The following is a 26365-nucleotide window of genomic DNA, read 5'->3' as shown; positions in this document are numbered from 1 at the left end:
CAGTGCTGCAATTTAACTACATGACAGTTTTTTCTGTAGTTAAAACTTACATTTGCAGGTAAAGTTATTTAAATTTGAAGTAGCAATTTGTTACTACTAAGTCACACCCTTTATGCAAATTTGACCTCTGATAAGGGAGGTGAGGATACCTGTGCAAATTAGTCCTGACGAGGCCCCGGATAATCGCAAGGCATTGTGGGGTGAAACGTACGTCGACTATGCTAAGGCTATGCAAAGAAACAGAGCACACCTGTGGCAGCTGAATGGAGGCTCCTTTCCTGAGCGAAGCACAAACCAAGGGGAGTGATGACACTCTGTTCCGGTGTTGACCGGGAAACAATTTCGTTTGGATAAGCATTCTTAAGCCGTAGCGGTTGTACGCTGGAAGACACGGCTTAAACAAGGTACTGTTACTTGAATGCTGATTTCACTTATGGGGTTATGTGCATAAAACAGGATGGAACACGCTATGCTGAACAGGCCTTTGCCTTAAATATCAGGACACTTTGTTTTGATGCTACCTACAGTTTTCACAATAAGCATGTCAAAGATGGCGATTTAAATTTACAAACCAAGCTTCATTAGAATCAAAAGTGGTGAACTATAAAGGAGGACGCTTTTACCTCAGTTGATTTAAATCTACCACAGTATGAATGCTAATATGTTTGTGGTTTGTGCACAGTCTGCAAGCAATAGCATAACATTGTAGGAAAGATTTTAGAGGACGTTCTTACCTCGGGAATTGCTGCAACTTTTTGTATAACATTATTCTTGTAGTTGCTACTGTAACCTTTGTATACTGTGTAAAGTCATATTTATGATGGCATTTATAAGAGGATGTTTTTTCCTCGTGAACCGCTATGATGATAAACGTATGTCCTTAGCGGAATGCCATAATAATATGACATTAATAATTCATCATCTATTTGAAATATTTTTAGTTTCTAAATGCAATAAGGGTTGAATACCCTAGTTGTGTATAGACTTGGAATATAATGCTATCGTGTTTAATGAATTATAGTGATGCATCACTTAGTGACATACTGTAACTTTGATGTGAATAAATGTCTCTGTATTTGATGACAAGCCTGTCTGTTGCCTCTTGATCATTGTGTGGTTGGTGTCCGCTTCCCTCTGGTACCTAGAAGAGCAGAGGTTTAGAGTGCTGAAAACCTAATCTATTTATGTATTCTCCACTTTATTTATTTTTGTATATATATATATATATATATATATATATATATACAGGGAGTGCAGAATTATTAGGCAAGTTGTATTTTTGAGGATTAATTTTATTATTGAACAACAACCATGTTCTCAATGAACCCAAAAAACTCATTAATATCAAAGCTGAATAAATTTGGAAGTAGTTTTTAGTTTGTTTTTAGTTTTAGCTATTTTAGGGGGATATCTGTGTGTGCAGGTGACTATTACTGTGCATAATTATTAGGCAACTTAACAAAAAACAAATATATACCCATTTCAATTATTTATTTTTACCAGTGAAACCAATATAACATCTCAACATTCACAAATATACATTTCTGACATTCAAAAACAAAACAAAAACAAATCAGTGACCAATATAGCCACCTTTCTTTGCAAGGACACTCAAAAGCCTGCCATCCATGGATTCTGTTAGTGTTTTGATCTGTTCACCATCAACATTGCGTGCAGCAGCAACCACAGCCTCCCAGACACTGTTCAGAGAGGTGTACTGTTTTCCCTCCTTGTAAATCTCACATTTGATGATGGACCAGAGGTTCTCAATGGGGTTCAGATCAGGTGAACAAGGAGGCCATGTCATTAGATTTTCTTCTTTTATACCCTTTCTTGCCAGCCACGCTGTGGAGTACTTGGACGCGTGTGATGGAGCATTGTCCTGCATGAAAATCATGTTTTTCTTGAAGGATGCAGACTTCTTCCTGTACCACTGCTTGAAGAAGGTGTCTTCCAGAAACTGGCAGTAGGACTGGGAGTTGAGCTTGACTCCATCCTCAACCCGAAAAGGCCCCACAAGCTCATCTTTGATGATACCAGCCCAAACCAGTACTCCACCTCCACCTTGCTGGCGTCTGAGTCGGACTGGAGCTCTCTGCCCTTTACCAATCCAGCCACAGGCCCATCCATCTGGCCCATCAAGACTCACTCTCATTTCATCAGTCCATAAAACCTTAGAAAAATCAGTCTTGAGATATTTCTTGGCCCAGTCTTGACGTTTTAGCTTGTGTGTCTTGTTCAGTGGTGGTCGTCTTTCAGCCTTTCTTACCTTGGCCATGTCTCTGAGTATTGCACACCTTGTGCTTTTGGGCACTCCAGTGATGTTGCAGCTCTGAAATATGGCCAAACTGGTGGCAAGTGGCATCTTGGCAGCTGCACGCTTGACTTTTCTCAGTTCATGGGCAGTTATTTTGCGCCTTGGTTTTTCCACACGCTTCTTGCGACCCTGTTGACTATTTTGAATGAAACGCTTGATTGTTCGATGATCACGCTTCAGAAGCTTTGCAATTTTAAGAGTGCTGCATCCCTCTGCAAGATATCTCACTATTTTTGACTTTTCTGAGCCTGTCAAGTCCTTCTTTTGACCCATTTTGCCAAAGGAAAGGAAGTTGCCTAATAATTATGCACACCTGATATAGGGTGTTGATGTCATTAGACCACACCCCTTCTCATTACAGAGATGCACATCACCTAATATGCTTAATTGGTAGTAGGCTTTCGAGCCTATACAGCTTGGAGTAAGACAACATGCATAAAGAGGATGATGTGGTCAAAATACTCAGTTGCCTAATAATTCTGCACTCCCTGTATATATATATATATAAAATTATTTTTTGGTAAAATATATATATACTAGTCCTAAAGCCCTTGTACACGTGCCATCTTTTTGCAGTACAGCGGTCCCACCCCTTGCTCTCTCTCTATCCCCCCTCTCTTTTGCTCTCTCTTTCTCCCTTCTCTTTTGCTCTCTCTTTCTCCCCTCTCTTTTGCTCTCTCTTTCTCCCCTCTCTTTTGCTCTCTCTCTCCCCTCTCTTATGCTCTCTCTCTCCCCTCTCTTTTACTCTCTCCACCCTCTATTTTACTCTCTCTCTCTCTCTTTCTCTCTCCCCACTCTCTTTTGCTCTCTCTCTCCCCTCTCTTATGCTCTCTCTCTCCCCTCTCTTTTACTCTCTCCCCCCTCTATTTTACTCTCTCTCCCCCCTCTCTTTTGCTCTCTCTCTCCCCCCTCTCTTTGCTCTCTCCCCCTCTCTTTTGCTCTCTCTCCCCCCTCTCTTTTGCTCTCTCTCTCCCCCCTCTCTTTGCTCTCTCCCCCTCTCTTTTGCTCTCTCTTCCCCCTCTCTTTTGCTCTCTCACTCCCCCCTCTTTTTTGCTCTCTCTTTCCCCCTCTCTTTTGCGCTCTCTCTCCCCCTCTCTTTTGAGGTCTCTCCCCTTCTCTTTTGTGCTCTCTCCCCCCTCTTTTGTGCACTCTCCCTCCTCTCTTTTATGCACTCTCCCCCCTCTCTTTTGTGCACTCTCCCCCCTCTCTTTTGCTGTCTCTCTCCCCCCTCTCTTTTGCTCTCTCTCTCCCCCTCTCTTTTGCTCTCTCTCTCCCGCCTCTCTTTTACTCTCTCACTCCTCCTCTCTTTTGCACTCTCTCTCCCCCTCTCTTTTGCGCTCTCTCTCCCCCTCTCTTTTGCGCTCTCTCTCCCCCTCTCTTTTGTGCTCTGTCTCCCCCTCTCTTTTGCGCTCTCTCTCCCCCCTCTTTTGCACTCTCCCCTCTCTCTTTTGCGCTCTTTCTCCCCCTCTTTTGTGCTCTCTCCCCTCCCTTTTGCACTCTCCCCCTCTCTTTTGTGCACTCTCCCCCCTCTCTTTTGTGCACTCTCCCCCTCTCTTTTGTGCACTCTCCCCTCTCTTTTGTGCTCTCTCCCCCCCTCTCTTTTGTGCTCTCTCCCCCCTCTCTTTTTCTGCCTCTCTCCCCCTCTCTTTTGCTGTCTCTCTCCCCCTCTCTTTTGTGCTGTCTCCCCCCCCCCTCTCTTTTGTGCTCTCTCTCCCCCCTCTCTTATGCTCTCTCTCTACCCTCTCTTTAACTCTCTCCACCCTCTATTTTACTCTCTCTCTCTCTCTCTCTCTCTCTCTCCCCCCTCTCTTTTGCTCTCTCTCTCCCCTCTCTTATGCTCTCTCTCTCCCCTCTCTTTTACTCTCTCCCCCTCTATTTTACTCTCTCTCCCCCCTCTCTTTTGCTCTCTCTCTCCCCCCTCTCTTTGCTCTCTCCTCCTCTCTTTTGCTCTCTCTTCCCCCTCTCTTTTGCTCTCTCACTCCCCCCTCTTTTTTGCTCTCTCTCTCCCCCTCTCTTTTGCGCTCTCTCTCCCCCTCTCTTTTGAGGTCTCTCCCCCTCTCTTTTGTGCTCTCTCCCCCCTCTTTTGTGCACTGTCCCTCCTCTCTTTTGTGCACTCTCCCCCCTCTCTTTTGTGCACTCTCCCCCCTCTCTTTTGCTCTCTCTCTCCCCCTCTCTTTTGCTCTCTCTCTCCCGCCTCTCTTTTACTCTCTCACTCCTCCCTCTCTTTTGCACTCTCTCTCCCCCTCTCTTTTGCTCTCTCACTTCCCCCTCTCTTTTGCACTCTCTCTCCCCCTCTCTTTTGCGCTCTCTCTCCCCCTCTCTTTTGCGCTCTGTCTCCCCCTCTCTTTTGCGCTCTGTCTCCCCCCTCTCTTTTGCGCTCTCTCTCCCCCCCCTCTTTTGCACTCTCTCTCCCCTCTCTCTTTTGCGCTCTTTCTCCCCCCTCTTTTGTGCTCTCTCCCCTCCCTTTTGCACTCTCCCCCTCTCTTTTGTGCACTCTCCCCCCTCTCTTTTGTGCACTCTCCCCCTCTCTTTTGTGCACTCTCCCCCCTCTCTTTTGTGCTCTCTCCCCCCCTCTCTTTTGTGCTCTCTCCCCCCTCTCTTTTTCTGTCTCTCTCCCCCCTCTCTTTTGCTGTCTCTCTCCCCCCCTCTCTTTTGTGCTGTCTCTCTCCCCCCTCTCTTTTGTGCTCTCTCTCCCCTCTCTTTTGCTGTCTCTCTCCCCCCTCTCTTTTGCTGCCTCTCTCCTCCTCTCTCTTTTGCTGTCTCTCTCCCCCTCTCTCTTTTGCTGTCTCTCTCTCCCTCTCTCTATCCCCCCTCTTCTGCTCTCTCTATCCCCCCTCTTTAGAGCTCTCTGTCTCTTAGCAGCTGGCCCCGGTATCTGGCCCCGCCCGGCTCCACCCACGTAGCACCCGTCTGGCCACGCACACTCCACCACACGACGCCAAGTTAGTTTGGAAGGCCAGGTGTGTTTGTCCTTGCACGCAGTCTCTACTGCACATGACAGCTTCGGACAAACACACTTGGCCTTTTATTATATAGGATACATATATATAGAACACATTCCCCTATGTGAACATTGGTATGGGAAATATTTACAGTAAATACATAGTTAAACACTTTATTATTGAATAAATATGATTTTTCATGTTTTCAGCTACTTGACTGCAAAGGGCCTTAATGCACTTATATATATGTCTATATACTGTATGTATAAATATGTATTTATGTGTTTATATGTCTGTAAATACATATATACACATATAAATACACATATAAATATATATATATATATATATATATATATATACATACATATACATATTTAGACATGTGTATATATCTATGTTAAATCCCTCTGCAGTCCTTTTTTTTTTCTTACACACGAGATTTCATATCTTTAAGCCCTTATAACTTTTTAATGCAATATTTTTTATGTTTAAATATTTTTTTTTTATTAAGTTTTTAACAACATGAATATAACAAAAAATAATACACTGTTACCGAGAATAATTTTTCAAAATCCCCCTATACGGGGGTTAGTTGGCTTTTCTTCCAAAAATATATTAGATTCTCTTAACATGACAGAAAGAAAAAATAAAAGAAGAGAGGGTCGCCCTAAATCATCAAATACCAACCTGAGAAACGTCCGGGCAAAATGAGGAATAGAAATATAAAGAAGTAGATTGAGAGGAGAATCGAAACACGGAAAGGAATAAGCTATGTATCCACACCTATATTGTTTGTACATGTCATCTGTCTAGCGAGATCCAACTTCGCATAGTCCAGGTGTGAATAGATTATTCTCTAACATCAGTGTAGAAAAAAAGAAAAGTGGGAGAGAGTTATCATCACTTAGATGAAAAAAAAAAACAACCAACCACAAACAGAGTGCTCAACTTGAGTCTGCCTACTTAAGGATTGGATGCCTGGGAGTGGTCCCACAGCCGCATGGGTGAGTAGTCAAAGCCATTTCTATAGATCCAGTAGAACCACACTTCATCATTCATGTCTTTAGTGCCCATCGTCCAAGCTGCTTGGTCGTACATATTATATATATGCTGAATCTTACATTTAATTTCTTGCCATGTCGGCGTACCTACTTTCCAATACTTTGCTATGCATGTTCTCACTACTGTGCATAATATTCTGATTAGGGTGTTCACCGGCCTATTGTATTTTGGAATTCTATCGTGGAGTAGTGCTTGTGACATGGTAATTTGTACCTGTTCCTCCAGCAGATGGCTAATTAAGGATGAGGGTGATTGCCATATAACTTGGACCCTTGGACAATCCCAGATCATGTGTCGGAACGTACCCAGTTCTTCACATCCTCTGTAGCATAGACCTGAGTTAGTTTGTATCATATGTGAAGTTCTAAGCGGTGTTAAGTAGCATCTAAAAACTGTCTTTAAAGTGTTTTCCCTGAGGTCTGCACTCAGAAGGCCCTTGGTAGTTTTTGCAAAAGTTTTGTGCCAATCATTGGGCTCTAGAGTTTTTCCCAGGTCAGATTCCCACTTGAGCATGAGTGCTGTTTTGATCTTAGTCTTTGGCCTTTGGATTTCTAGATATAGTCTTGATATGGAGTGTTTTGGTCTATTTGGGGGGATACACATGACCTCTAGGGCAGTCTTACTGCCGAGTTGTGATGTCTGTAGGTATGTGTGCAAAGAAGATGCCAGCTGAAGGTAGAGATACCAGTGTACTGCAATTGGGGCTACTTTTTCTTTTAGTTGGGTGAAAGTCATGTTCTGTATCAAAAGGTCTGCTACCCTGTATAAACCCTTGTTTTGCTATTTTTTAATTACCCTTTGTGAGTCCCCATGTACTAGATATCTAATGGGTCGCAGAAATGATGTCCCCTTCTTATATGCTAGGTCTGACCAGATGTACAGCGTAGTTTTGCTTGTGATTGGTTGGTTCCGTCTCGCCTCTCGTGTGGTGCGCGTGTGTTCCCATAAAATGTCATCTACTCTATTCCAGTTTCCTAAGTCAGACTCTAATTGTATCCATAATGCTTCCTCTTTAGCTCTGAGTATCAACGTGTCTTGGGCTACTCTGACTGCTTTGTAGTAATCGACCAAATTGGGAATCCCCAACCCTCCCAGATTCTTGTGTTTAGTCATGGTTTTCCTCGCTATTCTAGCCTGTTTCTTGCCACGTATGAATGCTAAAATTTCCTTTTGAATGTTCTCGATATCGGGGTATACTATGCGTATGGGCAAGGCTCTGAAAAGATAAAGCAGTCTGGGTAAGATAGTAATTTTCACTGCAGACATTCTCCCCAGCCAGGAGAAATTATAGGTTCTCCAGGTTTGGAGGTCTTTCCTTATAGATTTGTAGATTGGTAGGTAATTAGCTTTGTATAAATGTTGTGTCTGGGCCGTCAAGTTTACCCTCTAAATATTTCATAGATTGTGTGGACTCCCTTAATTCAAAGTTGATTTCTATTAGTTTCTTAGTATGGGGGGGGATTGCTATCGGCAACATCTCACATTTATCCGTGTTAATTCGGTAACCCGAGACAGACGAGAAATCACTGAGCACCTCATATAGATTAGGGAGCGATATCATAGGTCTAATCAACGTGAGAAGTTTGTCGTCTGCAAAGAGGTTTAATTTATATTCTACTTTTCCCACCCTGACTCCCGATATACCAGGGCTTGCCCTAATTTTAGCTGCTAAAGGTTCGATGCACAACGCGAACAATAAGGGAGACAGAGGGCATCCCTGTCGGGTACCATTCAAGATTGGGAATGGCTGGGATTTATAACCATTAGAGGATACTTGAGCGGAAGAGTCTGTATATATAGCTTTTATCGCATCTACAAAGGGGCCCTCGAAGTTCATGTATCTCCAGTCCACCCTGTCGAACGCCTTCTCCGCGTCCAGTGAGAGGAGCAGAGAAGGCGTCCGCGTTTCACAGAGATGATGGATTGTGTTTATAAGGCGTCTAATATTGTCCGGGGCTTCCCTATCTTTAATAAATCCCACCTGGTCTTTATGTATCAGTTTAGGTAAAATTGGTGTCAATCTATTGGCTAAAATCTTGGTAAAAATTTTCAAATCTTGATTAATCAGGGATATCGGGCGGTAACTAGGGCATTTTTTTGGGTCTCTGCCTGGTTTAGGTATTACTATAATTTTTGCTTGTAATAACTCTGGGGGGATTGGGTGTCCCTTCAAAATGAAATTGCAGAATTTAGTTAAATGTGGAACAAGCTCATTTCTGAAAAGCTTGTAGTATTCTCCAGGAAAACCGTCTGGGCCTGCAGCTTTGCCTGGTTTTAAGGCTCTAATCGCGAGGACTACTTCTAGTGTCGTAATGGGGTCGTTTAATGTTTTTTTATCTTCCTCTGTTAGTGTCTCCAATGGTGATGTGTCCAAAAATCTACATCTGAGTTCCTCTATCTTTGGGCTATGTGTAACTTTATGACCATCGTACAGGTTTGCATAGAATTCCCCGAAGGTGTCCACTATTTCCTGAGGATGGGATGTGGTTGTGCCATCTCGTTTTTCAATGAGTGATATGTTGGCCTGACCAAATTTCTCTCTGAGTTTATGGGCTAAAAATGTATCTGGTTTGTTGGCATAAATGAAGTATTGAGACTTCAACTTTAATATGGCTCTATTAGCTTGTGTGTTTAAAATTTCGGTTACTGTGTCCCTCTTGCTTTGTAGCATGTTCAGTGTGGAAGGGTTTCCTGTCATCCTGTGTTGTTTTTCTAATAGTGCAATGTCTGTGTGTGTCTGCAGCCATTCCCTTCTTGTCATCTTTTTATGTATAGCTTTCTCCCTAATGAGCATATCCCTGACTACAGATTTGTGAGCAGCCCAGACATATGCCGGGTTGTCAGTGGAATCTGTATTTATATTCCAAAATTCAGTGAGATGTTGCAGTGTGGAGGAGTGTATGTGTGGGTTTTTGTGTAGTGTGGGGTCGTAAGTACACGATCTGGTCCTGTTGGGATCAGTCATTCCGTTTATGCTAAGTTTCACTACTGAATGATCTGACAAAACACACAGGCATATGATGGAAAATGTTAGAATTGGTTGTAAAATTTGACTAGTATAGATGTAGTTGAGTCGAGAGTACGTGTTGTGGGCTGCCGAGTAAAATGTGGAATCAGTTGTTCTACCGTTTGGCACGGTCCAGGAGTCTATCAATGAGTGTGAGGTTTGAATTTTCTTGACTATACTTTTGCGTCTCGTCTGTTTGCTTGGTGTTACACCCGTCATCTGAGTGTCTAATGTTGTCATGGGAGTGTTAAAATCACCAGCCAAGATTGTTCTCGTTTGAGACCACTGTGTTATGAGCTGTGATATCTTTGCAAAGAAGACATGCTGTTGATCATTGGGAGCATAAACATTACATAAGATAGTGTCTATGTTGTCCAGCTGGCCCCGTAATATTAAATATCTACCCTCGTCATCTGCTATAGTAGATTCGTGCACAAAATTAACTGAGGATTGGATAAGGATCGAGACACCTCTTTTTTTTGTCTTAGCAGTCGCGTGATAGTGGGTGGGGAATTTTTTAGACCAATAGTAAGGGATGTGGGGGGTAACAAAATGTGTTTCTTGTAGAAACAATATATTGGCTTTAAGAGCTGCATATTGTTTAAAGGCCAGTCTCCTTTTGACGTCTGTGTTCAAGCCCCTTACGTTATGCGTGATAATGTTCAGGTTACCTACCATTTGTGTGTTGGTTATAGTGTGTTAGCTTACCTTGTCTCAATAAGGCTTTTTGGAGCAAGTCTCCCACCATGAAGCCATTCCATCCTAGTGCGGATGTCATGTTTACTCCCTCATAGAGCCCCATCGGCTGTGGCGTCCCAATCCCGACATCCTTAAACATATAATGACACATGTAGCAACCAGAAAACATGAAAAAACATTTAAACCAACTGCATGTAACATTGATGCTCTCTCTTACAAAGGAGGAAAGGAAGAGAAAAAAAAGAAAAAGACAAGAAAGGAAATGAGCAAAAATAGAATAATATACTCTAGTAATGAGTATTGTTAAACTAGGGGTGCCGCTTCGGCAACACTGTGCTGGAAGTGGTTAAGTGGAAAAGTCCTATATAAGAGCTCGAGTGCATGAGCGAGTTCTTAGTCTCTAGATCTTTAGAGAACTGTTGCATAGAAGAACTGTGTCTGCAAAAGATAGTCAATTGACTTTTTTTATTCACTTTAACTCCTCCAAATCTTGGTGACGATTAGATTGTTAAGTCCAATCCAGGAGGTACTGTTGCCTATCTCACAGACCGGTCTGAGGATTTGACAAGTCCATTTTCAAGTTGCAAGATAGAGATTTATGTCTTCTGCTTTTTCCTGGTTGATTTGGACCATTGTGGTTTGGAGATCTGGTCAACTGATTTCGATGGTTGTGGGGAGGAGGTGGTAGTGTTAAGTGTAGGCGTTTCCAAGCCTAGTATTTGGCACACCTCTGGGATGTCTGAAGGCACTTTAAGTGATATTGTTTTAGAGTCTTTGTTGATGTAGAGGGCGAAGGGAAAGCCCCACCTGTAAGGAATCTGGTGTTTCCGTAGTAATTGTGTTAATGGTCTCAGGGAGCCTCTACGTTGCAAGGTTTTGACACTGAGGTCCTGGTAGAATTGGATCACGTTTCCCTGGAACTTAAGGGTGGGGTTCTTCCGCACAGCCTGTAGGATTTTGTCTTTGTCTTGGTATAACGCCATCCTAATAATCACATCCCTGGGAGGTAGACCGTCTTTAGGTCTGGGTTTGAGGGCTCTATGAGCTCTCTCAATGCCCATGTTGAAATCGTCAGACCCAGCCGTCACATGGTGAAAGAGCTGCGCAACATAGGAGAGGAGGTCTTTGTTAAGGATGTTTTCTGGCACTCCTTTCAGTCTAATATTATTCCTCCTACTCCTATTTTCCAGGTCCTCGAGTTTCTCTTGAATTTCGGCTAGCTCTTGATGATGGGAGGCAACTGATTGAGTGACATTTGTAATATCCTCAACCAGGGTGTCTGTATGTTCCTCTAGAGAGTCTATCCGGCCCCCGAGTTCCGCAAGGTCTGTTTTGATTTCAGTAAGGCTATTAGTCATTGCTGTGTGCATGTGGTCTATCTTGCTCCACAGCTTTTCGAAGTTTGTTGCAATATCTTGCTTGGAGACCAGGTCTTTTAGATCTGCTTTAGTTACTGGGGTGGATTCTTCGTTTGTGTCAAAATTCTCCATATCTGACTCCTCTTGGTCTCTCCCCTCTGGGTCCGCTGTTGCGTTCAATCTGGGGTTTGCCACCATTTTAAAAAAAAGCGTTGACCTATTAGATTTAGACGTCTTGTCCCCTTTTACTGGACGTCTGGCTGACATTATCAAGGTGATTATAAGTGTCCTCTCTGATATTGTGAAAATTATAGATTCCCGGCAGAGTGGGGCTCCAATGTGAATTATACTGCGTGCTGAGGCCCGCCGACAAGTGTTCGCTGGGTTACCAGAGGTAGACCAAAAGTTACTCCGCTAGCTGAGGGTGTTGAATAGATCTCACTCTCTACCTTGTCTTTTAATGAAGAGGAGTACAGTGTCAGGAGGGCAGCTGTTTCAAATGTGTGCTAACAGTAGCCTGCCTTGATCTTTCTCTTCAAGATTGCTGAGTGGTGGCGTTGAGAGGGTTAAGTTAGGGCCCCAGGCTACTAATGTTGTGCTAATCCACTGAGGCAATAAACCCCCTCAGGACAGGCCGATCTTTATTTTACTAAAGTGGAGTGGTTTCAAGCTGTCCTCTCTGTCTTGTCTATTTTGGAATTGACAGGTCAAGTCAGGGGACAGTCTCCTCAGGAGTACCCCCACTATTTCTAGGGTTGATGTGGCTGTGCAGCTCTCTGCCCCTAAACAGTTTAAGCAGGTTACTGTGTGGGGAATGTCTTCCTCCCCTCTTAACTGGGCCCAAAACTTATAGCAGTAAATCCCCCCTCCACATCAGGGCTCATAAATGTCCCTTTCACTTGTTGCCGTGAAAGCTAATGGGGCTAAAAAAGCTGTTGCTGTAAAAGCTATCCGCCTCTCCTGTTATAATCCTAACCTCTCTTTGATCCTGCTGATGGTCGCGTGTGACTTTCAAGTTCCCAGCCTCTCATGCCGCAAGTGCCATCTTGGAAACGTTCCAACTGAGAGAAAATAATGGTGGCGCCAAGAGGCTCTTTGTACTAGGAACCGTTACCGTGCTGCACCTGTAGTGAGAGAACAAAAAAGAAAACAACAACGGCACTACAATAGCTGTGTCCCTCAATGTGTTGTATTCTCCTGGAATTTGAGAGATAACAAAAAGCAAAGGGATAATAAATGCAGATGAAATAAAGTTTCTTACAGTGAAATACCCTAGGATCGCGACCTTCTACCTTATACCCAAGGTACACAAAAACCTTACCAATCCTCCAGGTAGGCCCATTGTCTCTGGCAATGAATGCCTATCGGAAAAGGCCAGTCAGTATGTTGATCACAGGCTGAGAGAATTTTTGGAGGCTCTTCCCTCCTATGTTCAAGACACCATGGAGGTGTTACAGAGGTTGGAAAATATTAACATCAATAAAGAGACTTGGCTTGTTACAGCAGATGTGGAGTCCCTATATACCTCCATAGAACATGATAAGGGACTCAGGGCAGTCCAATTTTTCCTCAATCAAGGGTCCTCTGAAAATGACGATCATGATCTGTTCATTTTAAAACTACTAGAATTTGTCCTCAAATATAATTTCTTTACGTTTGCCAACCAGTTTTACCTCCAAGTTCAAGGGACGGCGATGGGCACTGCTTGTGCCCCTACCTACGCCAACCTGTTCCTGGGGTTTTGGGAAAAGCATGTAGTATTTAATGACATCCATTCCATCGAAACGGACAAAATACCTCTCTGGATAAGGTACATAGACGACATTCTGTTTATGTGGGAAGGAACTAAGGATGAACTAGAAATTTTCCTTCAGGAATTAAACCAGAATGATCTGAATATTAAATTAACACACACAATGAGTCAAACAGAGATTGACTTCCTGGATCTTAAGATATTCAAAGATCAGGAAGGACATATCCAGACTAATCTATACCGGAAAGAAACAGCTACCAACAGTATACTACACAATACCAGTTCTCATGCACCCGGAACAACGAAATCATTACCTGTTGGCGAATTTTTAAGGATAAAAAGAAATTGTAGCAATACATCCCTTTTCAATGAACAAGCTAAACTACTGGAGAAACGACTGCAAGACAGAGGTTACAGTAAAAGGACCATCAAAAAAGCCAAAAATAGAGCAATCCAAACGAATCGATCAGAATTGCTCTGTAAAAAGATCAAAAGGAAAGATGAACAAACCAGACTGATCCTGACCTATAATCCGCAAGTACAATTAATAAATAATATACTGAACAAACACTGGCATATTCTCACTTTAGATCAAGATCTTAAGCCCATTATTGGTGACAAGATACAAATAGGATACAGAAGAACTCAGAACATCAAGGACATGGTTTCTCGCAGCCACTACCAAGTGGGGAGAACACGAACTGCTAGACAGTCGGGATGTTTTCCTTGTGGAACTTGCTCAACATGTAAATATATCTGTAAAAAAGACATGATTCAAGACCGGTTTGGTCATACACACAAACTGAAGAATTACATCAGCTGTACATCTGAAAACATAATATATGTACTATCTTGCAGCTGCCGCAAGTTTTATGTAGGAATGACTAGCCGACAACTCAGAGTCAGATTACAGGAGCATGTAAGAAACATCAAAAATGCCCCGAAAGATTTGGATGACGGAAAAACTATAACTTCAGTGGCGTCTCATTTTTTAACATATCACCATGCTAATCCGAGAGAGTTGAAATGCCAAGGAGTAGAAAAAATATCTTTAGGCATAAGAGGGGGGAATATAGAACAAGCACTACTAAGAGCAGAGTGCAGGTGGATCTACCTCTTGGACAGTGTTCATCCAAGGGGGTTAAATGAACAAAACAATTATTATTGTTTTCTGTAAAATTACAAAACCTGACCAGAGTTTGGGAATTGGAAAGAATAATAGAATGTACCAATGCATAGTAGTATAACATCAATGCCCGTGGGGGTAGATTAATAAATCTATAAAGCAAATTTAAATACCCTTTTTTTAAAAATTACAAATAAGACAAGGCAAGAATAAACATAAGGAAATAAAACACCTCTCTTGTCCACTGAATAAGTGTGGACTTATATAGTGTATGGGTGATCAAATCACACAGACACCTTTTTAATTTTGGGATCTTCTTTCCCCTTAGGATCTGAGTACCAGTACACATAACATAGACATATTCCTTTTTATGTAATAAGACATTTTCGACTGTATTTATAGTTTTTATTGTAGGAATTGTAGCACATTATTCACACTCACACCTTGTATATTAACACTCAGGCACAGTCAATTGAGAGTAGCACATCAGCACATCCCATATATGCACAGCCATCCAATCGATTTGGAATACACCACTCACACATTTTTTCTTCTCCCCTTCACGTTATTGCACACGGGGAGTTTAAACATAGCAACATACTCCTATTCACCAAATGCTTTTTATAGTCAGCATCATTTAATACCTAGTAATTGAATCAAGAAGCACAGTTTTCGTCCCACTTTTATTTTTATTTCATTTATATTTTTCACGATGTTCAGTTTTTCCTTTCTTTTTTATTCACATCCAGGCACTCGTTCACGTATCCAGCAACAATCACTACCCAAAGTTGAAGGTTGTTTGTTCTTTAGCTAAAATTGCACTTTATCCTATCAAGTTGATTCTTCTATAATATTTATGTCTCCTTGTTATTAGTATCATCAATTTTTTTCGATGTCTTATGTAATTTTCCCCACTAGTGGCGTCTTGAATTTATGACCCGGTAACCCTACAACTCCTGAAGCTCGGTTCTCCCTTCCTCTCTCTCCCCTTCTTTTCCCCCGTTCGCATTCAAAAACATAAGCAGGCATACTTATATCCTCTCAGTTATACGATAGTAAACATTGGATACAAGTAACAGAAGCCTATCAGATCATGGCAGGCAAATACACCTCCTCCTTCCATCAATAACATTGCAAGGAAGGTAACCAATCAGAATTGACGATAGAGACCAGCCTCTCAATTGCCAGCCAATAAAAAGCCCTCGGAAAGGCGGGCGCCCCACCTTTGACAAAGCCTTTAGTGGCGAAACATGTCAGGGAAGCTGGAGACTATTCTCCTTTTTTAACTTAACCACTGTGTGAAATGGTAGCAGAATGTTTTATTAGAATTTAACTTAAATGGTATGCCTGTGTGTGAGTGAGACCTAGCTAACCGAGCCGCTTTAGATCTATGTAATCCTATCAATGAAGGCATTCCTTCTTTAATGCAATTACCGAACGGTGTCTAATAACAAACAGGCACCTTAGACACAAGCGGTGAGCCGACTCAGCCGAAACTACATTCGGTCTTTAAATATACAGTGCTTAACTTGATACGAAGCACTTAGACCAAAAAGCTGTGAGTCGATTTAGCTCAAATTAAATTAAGCATCTAATATATAGAGACCCTGCTAAAAACCAATAACCGGTAACCTGGAATATAATTATGATAATACCGGAGAGTCATTTACAAACAGTGTAACGACTCCACTATAAATATATAAGCAACAAGTACCCTGGTGTTACAAATTTATTTCCAGATTTATATAGTGCACCAAACACACTGATTAGATACGAATCTACTGTTTATCAGAATTGCTCTAATATTGCATATTCAAGTGAACCACATTGAACATAATGTACAAATAGCGGTTTTATACAACCGGCAGTATTAAAACAGGGGTTTCCCCCAGGCTTAATACATTTAACATAACCTCATACCGCATTTGTAATTTTATAAATAGACCTTCACTGGTACATATGATAACACGGTATCCACCTAAGATCATCAATACAGAAAAATCAAGCACAAATATAGTGTAATATTAAAACGTAACCAGGACTCTATAAAATTGAATCACCTATAGAGTATTCTGTAGCAACTCGCAACACCTATTAGAAAACCCCAATCAAGATATCTGTTGCACTCTCACTGAGTGTTAACAGACTTGGATTCACTGGTGGTATTATTATAAGTTAGAACAGCCTACAGGACACCACTATTTGTGTCCTTTCAATAGTAAAGAATCATAAACATAGTGCCCAGCATTGGGGGTTACACACCTGAGCAATTTCAGTTTATTCTCTATTTTTGAATTAAATACCTATTGTGGTGCATGGTGACTATTGCATGATATTTTAAAGTACAAATATCAATAATTGTGACTCCTATATTAGTATATTCCATTGGAAATTAAAAGTGGGGGTTCTCTATCTAGTAATCTCACTCACCCCTTTTATTTGTGAGGAATCTACCCACAAGAGGGAGGTAGCAACAAGGAAGAAATACAATTCTATAATTTTTGGGAATTATTATATGTGGAATTATCTCCTCCTCCCCCTAAGTAGACACAACCTGGAGAGCATATCGCTTATTTGTCAGATTATTCTCCTCAGGAGTTACATTCTCCCATTTCTACATCAGTTGGAATTTTAATATCCTTTTTCTTTTTTATTATAAGACTAATAAAAGTTAAGTTTTAAATCGTCCTGTCTGGGGCCGAGTACCTAGGCATATCAGGCCAATTCACCAGTGTTTTGCTGTTGAGTGCTACCAGTACACTCTTTCAATTGCAGAAAGCAATTGATTTTTCTAGCTTGCTGCACCTGTAGTGTCTGCGCTCCAGCTGCTACCCGTCAAGTGTTCTGCTGCGGTCTGGTCTCTGCCAACCCGAATCTGCAGCGGACCCCAGGCAGCTCCTCCAATGTCTTTCAATAGCCGCAACTCTTCCCGGCACTGGAATTCTCGGTCTGCTGGATTAATGTTCTCAATGCGGTTTGATCAGAGAGATTGCTGTAGTTTCTTTGGAGGGTAGAGGGTTTCTCTATTTCTTTTTATTTGCCCATGCACTTAATTAGGACTGTATACAGCTAGTTTTGACAGTGTGCTAAGCGGAGCTCAGCAATTAGGCTTCCATTACACGGCTCGGTCAAGCCACATCCCCCCCTAATGCAATATTTTTTAAATTATATTTATCATATTTATTCATTTTTAATTGATTAAGAAAACCTTTTTTTCCATTTTGGCGAGATTTTCATCTAAAATAACGAAGACAAATTTATGGTGAACTATAAGAATATTTTTTTTTTAGGCTTTTTGGATGAGGGGGCTGAGGTGACTGGAGTGGATTTCCTGGTTCTCCTGGTTTGGGAAGATTTAGATGATTCTGCTGGAGTGCTGGCCACAGATGATAGGCTGGAGGCAGTGTCCTGCTGGTGTGTGAAGGGCTCAACCAACACACCCAAGAGTTGGTTTTGTTCTGGCCATCTGTTGTCAATCTGCATATCAGAAATAACTCTCATCATCTGCGACTGGTTTTGTACTATTCCATTTAATGATGCTGCCATGTCCCTCTGCAGCTCTATGGTACGCTGGAGTAACCTCTGTTGGCTCCTGTGAAACCTGTGTTGGCCTTTTTGTCTGCTCTCGCAGCTTGTTATGAGCCTCCTCTGGAGTGAAATGTATTCCTCGCCCAGGGGAGAATACAGTGGATCTACAGGCTCTTGAGCAGCAGTAATTCTAGATGCAGGTTCAGCTCTATCTGCTGGTGCATCATGGTCAACTTCAGCTGCTGGTGCATCATGGACAACTTCAGCTGCTGGTGCATCATGGACAACTTCAGCTGCTGGTGCTTCAGGGAAAACTTCAGCTGCTGGTGCATCATGGACAGCTTCAGCTGCTGGTGCTTCAGGGACAACTTCAGCTGCTGGTGCTTCAGGGACAACTTCAGCTGCTGGTGCTTCAGGGACAACTTCAGCTATATGCTCATCTGAGGATGGTGGAGCTCTCCCGAGGGAAGAGGATGGTGGAGCTCTCCCAAGGGAAGAGGATGGTGGAGCTCTCCCAAGAGAAGAGGATGGTGGAGCTCTCAGGCTGGATTGGTAGTCCCATTGACGACTAGTGTGTGACCACTCAGCCTGTCCAGTTTGCATTTCTTGCGACATCCCCTGTGTGTAAAAGCCATGACTGGCCTGATATTGTGTTGGGGGGGGGGTAAAGACATGGACCCTTCGTGGCTGACTTGCCTCCCCCTCAAAGTCAAAAGAATATTCCTCAGGCCAGGTATCTTGCCAGGGGTCGTATGCCAATGGTGGTGGCATCACTTCTGGGTCCTCAACTGAGGCAATCCAACCCTGCTCATGCCTGGGAGCATACTGTTCATGTTGCTGCCTGAAGACTGGTGGTGGAGGTGGCTGCATGGATGTGACTGGTGGTGGAGGTGGCTGCATGCCTGTGACTGGTGGTGGTGGTGGAAGTGGCGGCATGCCTGTATGCAGCCTGGTGACATGAGGTTCTGTGGAGGAGTCAAATGATGATAGGATTTAGTACAGTCATATATGTCCATGTGGGCATACAATGTACATTGATACATGCTAGGGACAATACTCATTCTCATGTCAAACTGTATAACATGCATGTGCTCAATGTGATTTGTGATATGAGGGATTTTAATCTGCACAGTAAACAGGTATGTGTTTCATACAATAGTTATGTGTACATGTCAGTGATGGAGAAAATGTGCTCTTTAAGTGACACTATGGTCACACAATTTACTTTAGCCTGATGTAGGCACAGAACCTGCTTTCTGAGCTAAAAGTATTGTGATGGCTATAGAGTCCATTTAATGAAAACTCAACATGTGGCTTGTGGCCTGTGTTACTCTGAGACATGTTAGTATTGCACTATTCCACCTCATATCATGAAGTGCACTGTGTTAAGTAGCATTAATGTGAAATATAATTGTATATGTTTTTGTTAGTAGGCCAAATACCATGCTCCTCATTGTGTACATGAATGTGTGACATTAAAGGATGTTATATCTCAAATACATATAATACTGGTGTGTGGGATGTTACTCACCAGCATGAGGTGCTGTGGTTGCAGCCCCTGAGTCACGAGCCCTTGGAAGTCCACGGACTGCTGTGATACTCAGGGAGCTGCGTATCATCTCCTGCCAGGTGTTGTATTCAGTTTCCAGGGGTGGACCACTGCCTGTTCCCCTCTGGTGCATGGCTTCCTGCCCCATCTTCTCTTTCACCCGCCTCTTACAATCGTTCCACCTTTTTTTAAGTCCCTCGACAGTCCTCCTCTGTGGGGAAACACTGTTTACAGCATCCTCTACCGCCAACCATGCTGCCTTACGCCTTCGGGCAAGTCTTTGCCCTTCTCCTGGCCAAAGAGGGCACTGTGGTTGTCCATGTTGGCCTGGACTAGCGCAACATTCTCATTGAATGAGAAGTTTGGGCATCTCATGCGCTCATCCTCTGTGGCCACCTGGCTTGCTCCCTGGGATGTCCCTGGTGGGGGTTCCTCCCTATCCTCTCCCTCCTCCCCCCTTCTGTCCCCATGTGCACCCTCTGTCCCTCTTCTAAGTGTGCCTGGTCTCTGGGCATCTCCCCTCCCATCATCCCTTCTAACTCTCCCTCTCCCCACTCCACTTACTCCCTGACGGGGACCCCGCTGCTCCTCCTGTCCGCTACAATACTCCTCTCCCTGCAACTCCGCTCCCCTCCTCCCCTCCGCCCTACCTCTCCCTGACATCCTCACACTACACACACTCACACTCACTCCCAGTTCAATCACACACAATCACAACCAAACACTCAGCCTATCACACTGTAAAATTGAAATAAAATGTGTGAGGTGTTAGAAAAAAAAGTGTTGTGTATTTTGTATATGTATGTATGCAATATGTGTGCAATATGTAAAAATAAGTGTAAGTAAATGTACAAGCTTACCCAAACAAAAATCCGACTTAACTAACTATTATGCTGCGCCTCTCTCACTACTCTTACTAATCCTAAACTCACTGTAGTGTGCTGTAGCTCAACGAACCATCCAAACACACTGAAGAAAATGGCGGCTGCACATGGGTTTATATATGACTTTTGAATAGCGTAATTACGTTGCGCATTTTTAGATGGAGTCGCGGGTAATTTTTACTAGTGTTAGCCAAATTTGCATAAAACTACACTTTATTGAGACTTTACGTGGACAAAGTACTTGCGACGACTAAAATGTGTATTTGCGCACTATTCGGAACAACGCCAGTTTGTCCTACTTATGCCACTTTGGCATCTGACGGCGCCGTATATTGGATACCCCGATGTGCGAGGTGAAATTACGGGCGGCGCGGGTTCCCTTGCTTGCGCCAAAAACTATGCCGTATAGCGGATCGCGCCCCTTATCTCAGGTGTTAGAAAAAAAAGTGCCTTAGCCCCATTTGCAGGTAAAGGGACATGAAACCCAAATGTTTTCTTTCATTATTTAGACAGAACATGCAATTTTAAACAACTTTCCAATTTACGTCTAATATTTAAATTTGCTTCATTTTCTTGTTATCCTTTGCTGAAATGTTTATCTAGGTAAGCTCAGGAGCAACCCATGTTCTAGGGCTGCTGATTGGTGGCTGCATATATATATACTAAGTGTCATTGGCTCACCCATGTGTTCAGTTAGAAATCAGTTGTGCATTGCTGCTTCTTCAATAAATGATACCAAGAGAATTTGATAATAGAATTAAACTGGAAAGTTGTATAAAAAGTGTGTTTTGCCTAAATCATGGTAGAAACTTTTTGAGTTTCATGCCCCTTTAAGCATATGATAACATGTAAAAGCATATTTATTCAATATTCATTTTTAAAGTTTTAACTATGTATTTACTTTAAATATTTCACAGCATAGCAGAATATGTTCTATGTATTTCTAAATAGATATTCCTATATATACTGAGTATATATCTGTATATATCTATACCTATATATAATCATGTATGTGTCTATATATATATATATATATATATATATATATTGTACCAAAATACCATCACATATATGTAACAATATGTATATATGAATAAATAGAACATATTCTGCTATGTGAAGAACATTGAAAATATTCATACTTTCATGTCGGGTTAGCGCTCATGAGAATATGCAATCGGATTTCTGCGAGAGTGGGGTTTTAGTTTTTCCCCCCACTTTTATTTCTCCATTGACATCTATGAGAGAATGCGCATGTGATATTTTAAGTTCCGCTTTTTGCGCTCTACAGGTTAGCGCGCAAGCGAAAATAATTTACTTTAAACTCATAATACAAGTGCAACCCAACTAGTACAAAAAGCTTCTAGCACAATTAACGCTTGAGCAGCAGCCTTAATTAGCGATCCACTTGTAATCTGGCCCTAAGTCTATTAAATACTTACGTAAGTATCTGTTCCGCCCACTGCTGAGATACTATACAATTGTGCTGAATATAGATTTGACCATATATTGATTTATACATCAAAAATTGTGCCTGTGATCATTTCTGAGTAAAAAAAAAAAAAGAGAGATTCAAGAGTATCCAGTTGTAAAGGAATCAAAGTGACTTTATTAAGGATAAAATCCAAAACCCCTCTGTAGCCAATGATTGTGTAGAGAGTTACTTTTAAACACCCACTTGTAAATACACAGCAGGTCTTAGATTACGGCACACCGCCGAAACTAGTAGGGCCAGCTGTCTCTCTGTTACCGTGCTGGTATAGTTTTGGATTTTATCCTTAATAAAGTCACTTTGATTCCTTTACAACTGGATACTCTTGAATCTCTTTTTTTTTTTTTTGCTCATAATTACGGACTACAAGGAGTCCGTTCACTCTCAAGAGCCCACAGAGCCTCCACTCCTATTGGTTTTTTACCTGCCGTTCAGTATTCCTTTCCCCATGTGTTAGCTGAAGATTCGACCGGCGCCGGAGCAATCGGATTGGATAAGCCTCACACACCCCCTTTCGGCATGCCCCGATGATGACGTCAGACGCCCAGAAGACTCGGGTGGCGCTTAGAGGAAGGCACGTCTAGTGTATAATTCCGCACAGGAGCTGCGGTTCACCGGGATGACGAAACCTGTAACCTGGAAGCTGCCACAACGTCCAGAGTGAAACGTAAAAGTAAAGCTGACCATCAGTTGGGTGAGTGCAGAGGCTTATACCCTTGCTTGAATTGAACTTGAATGTGAATTATTTCCACTTGCGCTGAGATAAATGGACTTGTGCTTACCATGGGGATAATAAACTTTATTACATTATAACGGCAGGTATTTGTTTTGGAGTATTTATATATAGCTACACTTTGAGTTACAGTGATTGTGAACCCTGGGGAATACTACTGTGTTTTTGCATCATTTCTGAGTGTTTTGCACATGCACAACATTGTTTTGGAATACTGTCACTTTATCGCCATATTTTGGGTGTTGAATTCAATGGGGTATATTTACCAATGTGCGAGCGGACATGATACGAAGTAGCGTATCATGTCCGCTGCACATCGCCGCACATTGATAAATTCCAACAGCATACGCTGTCTGCATTTATCATTGCTGGTGGAATGCTGCCCCATGCAGATTTGCGGTGAATCAGCCGCTAGCAGGGTTGATGTCTGTCCGCCGCCTCAGAGCAGGCGGGCAAGTTATGAAGCAGCGGCCTTTAGACCGCTGCTTCATAACTTCTGGAAACACGGGGCATCACGCTCCATACGGAGCTTGGTAAATATGCCCCAATGAGTCAATTTTATTGCAGAAATAAAGTGCAAACCAGTGGTAGGGAGGATTAAGATTACCGAAGCCATTGCTGTCCGTACATCTTATGGGCAATTCTCATGCTATCTGTTTGGATCTATCGGATCAGATTGAAGTTATATGGTCACTTGTATTGTGATCACTTATCAGAACTCAAAAAAACTTGGATCAGGAGTAGAAAAAAAACGCCTTTAAGCTGGAAATAAGAAAGATTGGAAATTACCCCAGTATTAGATAATGACGTGCACAATAAACAGGTTTATTTTTATTATGCCAAGTAATAATTGTGCTTTTAAACATGCACTAAGCATGAGTCAAAAGCTAAATATTTATTTCACGATTCAGGTAGAGAATACAATTTAAAAAAAAACATTCCAATTTACTTCTATTATTTAATTTTCTTCATTCTTCATATATCCTTTGTTGAAGAAATCGTAATTTACAGGGGTGAGCCAATCAGACAAGGCATCTATGTGCACCCACCAATCAGTAGCTACTGATTATATTTAGATATGATTTTTGACAAGGATATCTTGAGAATTAAGTAAATTAGATAATAGAAGTAAATTGTAAAGTTGTTTAAAATTGCACGCTATTTCTAAATCATGAAAGAAAACAATTTGGTGTAAAGCATAACACAATGGAGTGGAATAGGCCACACTTGTGTGACTTATTTAACATAATGTCGCAATTTAAATTGTAGCTATTTACAGTCATTTTACCTGCATACAGTACTATCAAATAAACTCTGAAATACAAATAGTAAAGTAAATAAAACTCTTACATTTATAACTTCATTGAACTTATTGTAGTATGAGTTTTATTTACATCTAATATGAATTTCACATTTTATTCTATTGAGGTTTATGAATGTAAATACATTTAAAGGGACAATGTACAACAAACAAGCAGCTTATAATAGTTTATAACATTTAAAGCAGCTACAGGAACACCCTTTCAAATGGGTTGGGCCATCTCTCTCCCCCACACTCCACTTGGAGGTTGATTTCTCCAGAGCACTTCTGCTTAACAGGGTCTTGTTAAGAAGTCCAAACACCTTTGTTAACTCAATCAGTGACTTCACTTTACCACAAGTCCCTGATTGAGGCGGGGTTAACAAACGTAGCTGTTTAGCAGGAGAGCTCTGGGGGAAGTTTTCATATTGTAACTGTTGCCTGACTTTTAAATAAAAGCTATTTTCATAAAGAAACTTGTTTGCTGAGCAACATTCCTGAAGTTACCAGAGACACCTGTAACACACGCTGTCAATACCTAGAGTTGGGCTTACAGCTGAGAAGAACGTGAGTTATATTCTTTAAAGCAAATTAATAGGAACGGTGATAGTATTGCACTATGTTTTAATTTCTTCTCTTACCTGTGCTGATCTACGGGAACGAGAAAAACGTCTGTAGTTAAAGGAATTATATTCCAAGACATTTTCTATCCTTTGGCTTGTGCACAGTGTATATTATTTTTTAAGTTATTAACTTGTTTTGTACGTATTGTCAGGGCGGAACTACCATTGGTGCAGCAGGTGCAGTTGCACCAGGGCCCAAGTACTTTGGGGGGCCCTTAGCAGCCAGTCTATACAATAGGCGTGTGCAGAATGTGTACGATCCTTATTCAGCTGAGCCTTTTATTAGTGCAGTTGCCAGTCTAATTATCTATCCATCCTCAAAATCATTATACAGAGTAGCATGTATAGTATTATTATTATTATTATTAATGGTTTACTACTGAGTTACCTTTAGGGGCCCAAATATTTGGCACCAGGGCCCTCTGTTGAGTAGGTCCGCTACTGCGTATTGTACATTTGTTACACTGTTTTACTTCACTTTATCTTTTATTTTTGAATAGCTTTTATCTACCCAACACTGTAGTATTGACATTTTGATTATAGCTGGCCCTTTCAATGGTCAAAAACTGCTACTTTAAATGACAAAATTAAAGTAAACAAACTATATGTAATCAATTAAATACACACCAACTGGTAAAATGGACCATTGGGAAAATGTGGGAAAAATTGTACAGTGCAATGTCCCTTTAAATAGCTGCAGTTTAAATTCCTACCTGTTGCTACATTACACATAAAATACAAAGTTTATCATTTATAAAACTTTTTATTTTCTATTTAATTGCACTTCTGTATATTTACCTCCTAATGCAAAATATAAAGAATAAAGAATCTAACCTTATGAATATTGTTAGGGAAATGCAGTAGTAACTCAATAACAAACAAACTTTTGTGCATTTAGTATGACACAGGGTTGTATAGTTGTCCTTCACCGCACAGATATGGTCTAGACTTTATGACACAGACCAAGTGCAACACCACTAAGAAAGTAGTCAATTGTCAATTCAGAATTCTTCTACATGTGTTAATTTATTAAGCATGCAGCACCCTTTAATACATACAGAAAAAGTATCCATTCCTACACAAATACTGCTTCATTAATGTCTAGGGGGTGTGACTACAGCTTCTAAAGATGTGTTCTTGTTAGAGAAATCCAAGGCCAAATAACAAATACTCTATGGACTCCATTTATCATAGGTTGGTGAGTGGACATGAGTTGCTACTGCAAGTCATGTCCGCCGGACCTCGCTGCAACCAGACAGCCTACGCTGTCCCAATTGAACATGCTAGCAGGAGCTGTCAATTATTCCAATCTGATCAGGATGATTTTAATCCACTACCTTGTAGGTGGCGGACAGGTTAAGTAACACTGACCTGTGTAGTTAGGTTGTATACCTGAGCTGTTAGTTTCGGCCCACTTTGTCCCAGGAGAAGGGAATTGTTGAAAAATTGGTAGAATTGTGGCATTTGTGAAGGATCAGTCATATTCTGAGTAAAAAAAAAAAAAGAAATATATCAGATATATGAGGAACAAATATAATTCCATGAATACTGTTTCAGGGGTTTTGGCTTTAATTTTGCAATTTAACGTACTAATTATATTTTAGTCACCACAAATGCTTGCAAATGGATGCTTGGATGGTACTGAAAAAAAAAAAAGTGAATTCCATGAAAACTTCCATAAATATTTGTTCTTAATCATGCAGAAATTACTAATAAAAATGTAAAGATATTTTAGTCATGTACAGTGCACAATATTTAGGTACATCAATGCATTTTTTTTTGTAAAATTTGCATATTGAAAACTCAATAACTCTAGGAGGGATATTTATCAAGCCGTCAACCGCAAATACGCTGGAATTCCGCAGCGTAATTGTGGCGAGCCTGATTCGCCCCATTTATCAAAGCCTACAGACCGGCAAAAGTTGAAATTTGGGACATAACATACGATCCGCCGGTCTCAATCCGACACAGATCGATTCTTACGTCATT

At 41.5% G+C, this 26365-nt stretch overlaps 1 protein-coding gene and 1 long non-coding RNA gene across 3 annotated transcripts in view; one reads left to right on the top strand and one right to left on the bottom strand.

The window, feature by feature from the left end:
- The window catches only part of LOC128656169 (uncharacterized), a 52605-nt gene extending 26586 nt beyond the window's left edge, over positions 1-26019 (bottom strand). The window contains exons 1-2 of the long non-coding RNA XR_008401980.1: positions 25967-26019; positions 25748-25861 (exon numbers count right to left, since the gene is read on the bottom strand). This is a non-coding gene — a long non-coding RNA (uncharacterized LOC128656169). The remainder of the gene's footprint in view (positions 1-25747; positions 25862-25966) is intronic.
- The window catches only part of LOC128656167 (allantoinase, mitochondrial), a 120088-nt gene continuing 117764 nt past the window's right edge, over positions 24042-26365 (top strand). Inside the window, exon 1 of one of the 2 annotated variants that reach the window (XM_053709911.1) lies at positions 24042-24320. The gene's annotated coding sequence lies outside the window, so the exon portion shown is untranslated. The remainder of the gene's footprint in view (positions 24321-26365) is intronic. The other variant, XM_053709909.1, reaches the window with a different exon arrangement.

The sequence above is a fragment of the Bombina bombina genome, chromosome 4 (genome assembly GCF_027579735.1).
Source record: "Bombina bombina isolate aBomBom1 chromosome 4, aBomBom1.pri, whole genome shotgun sequence".
Classification (NCBI taxonomy): Eukaryota; Metazoa; Chordata; class Amphibia; order Anura; family Bombinatoridae; genus Bombina; species Bombina bombina.
The sequence above is the reverse complement of the archived record's forward strand: the minus strand, read 5'-3'. Positions and strand labels throughout refer to the sequence as shown.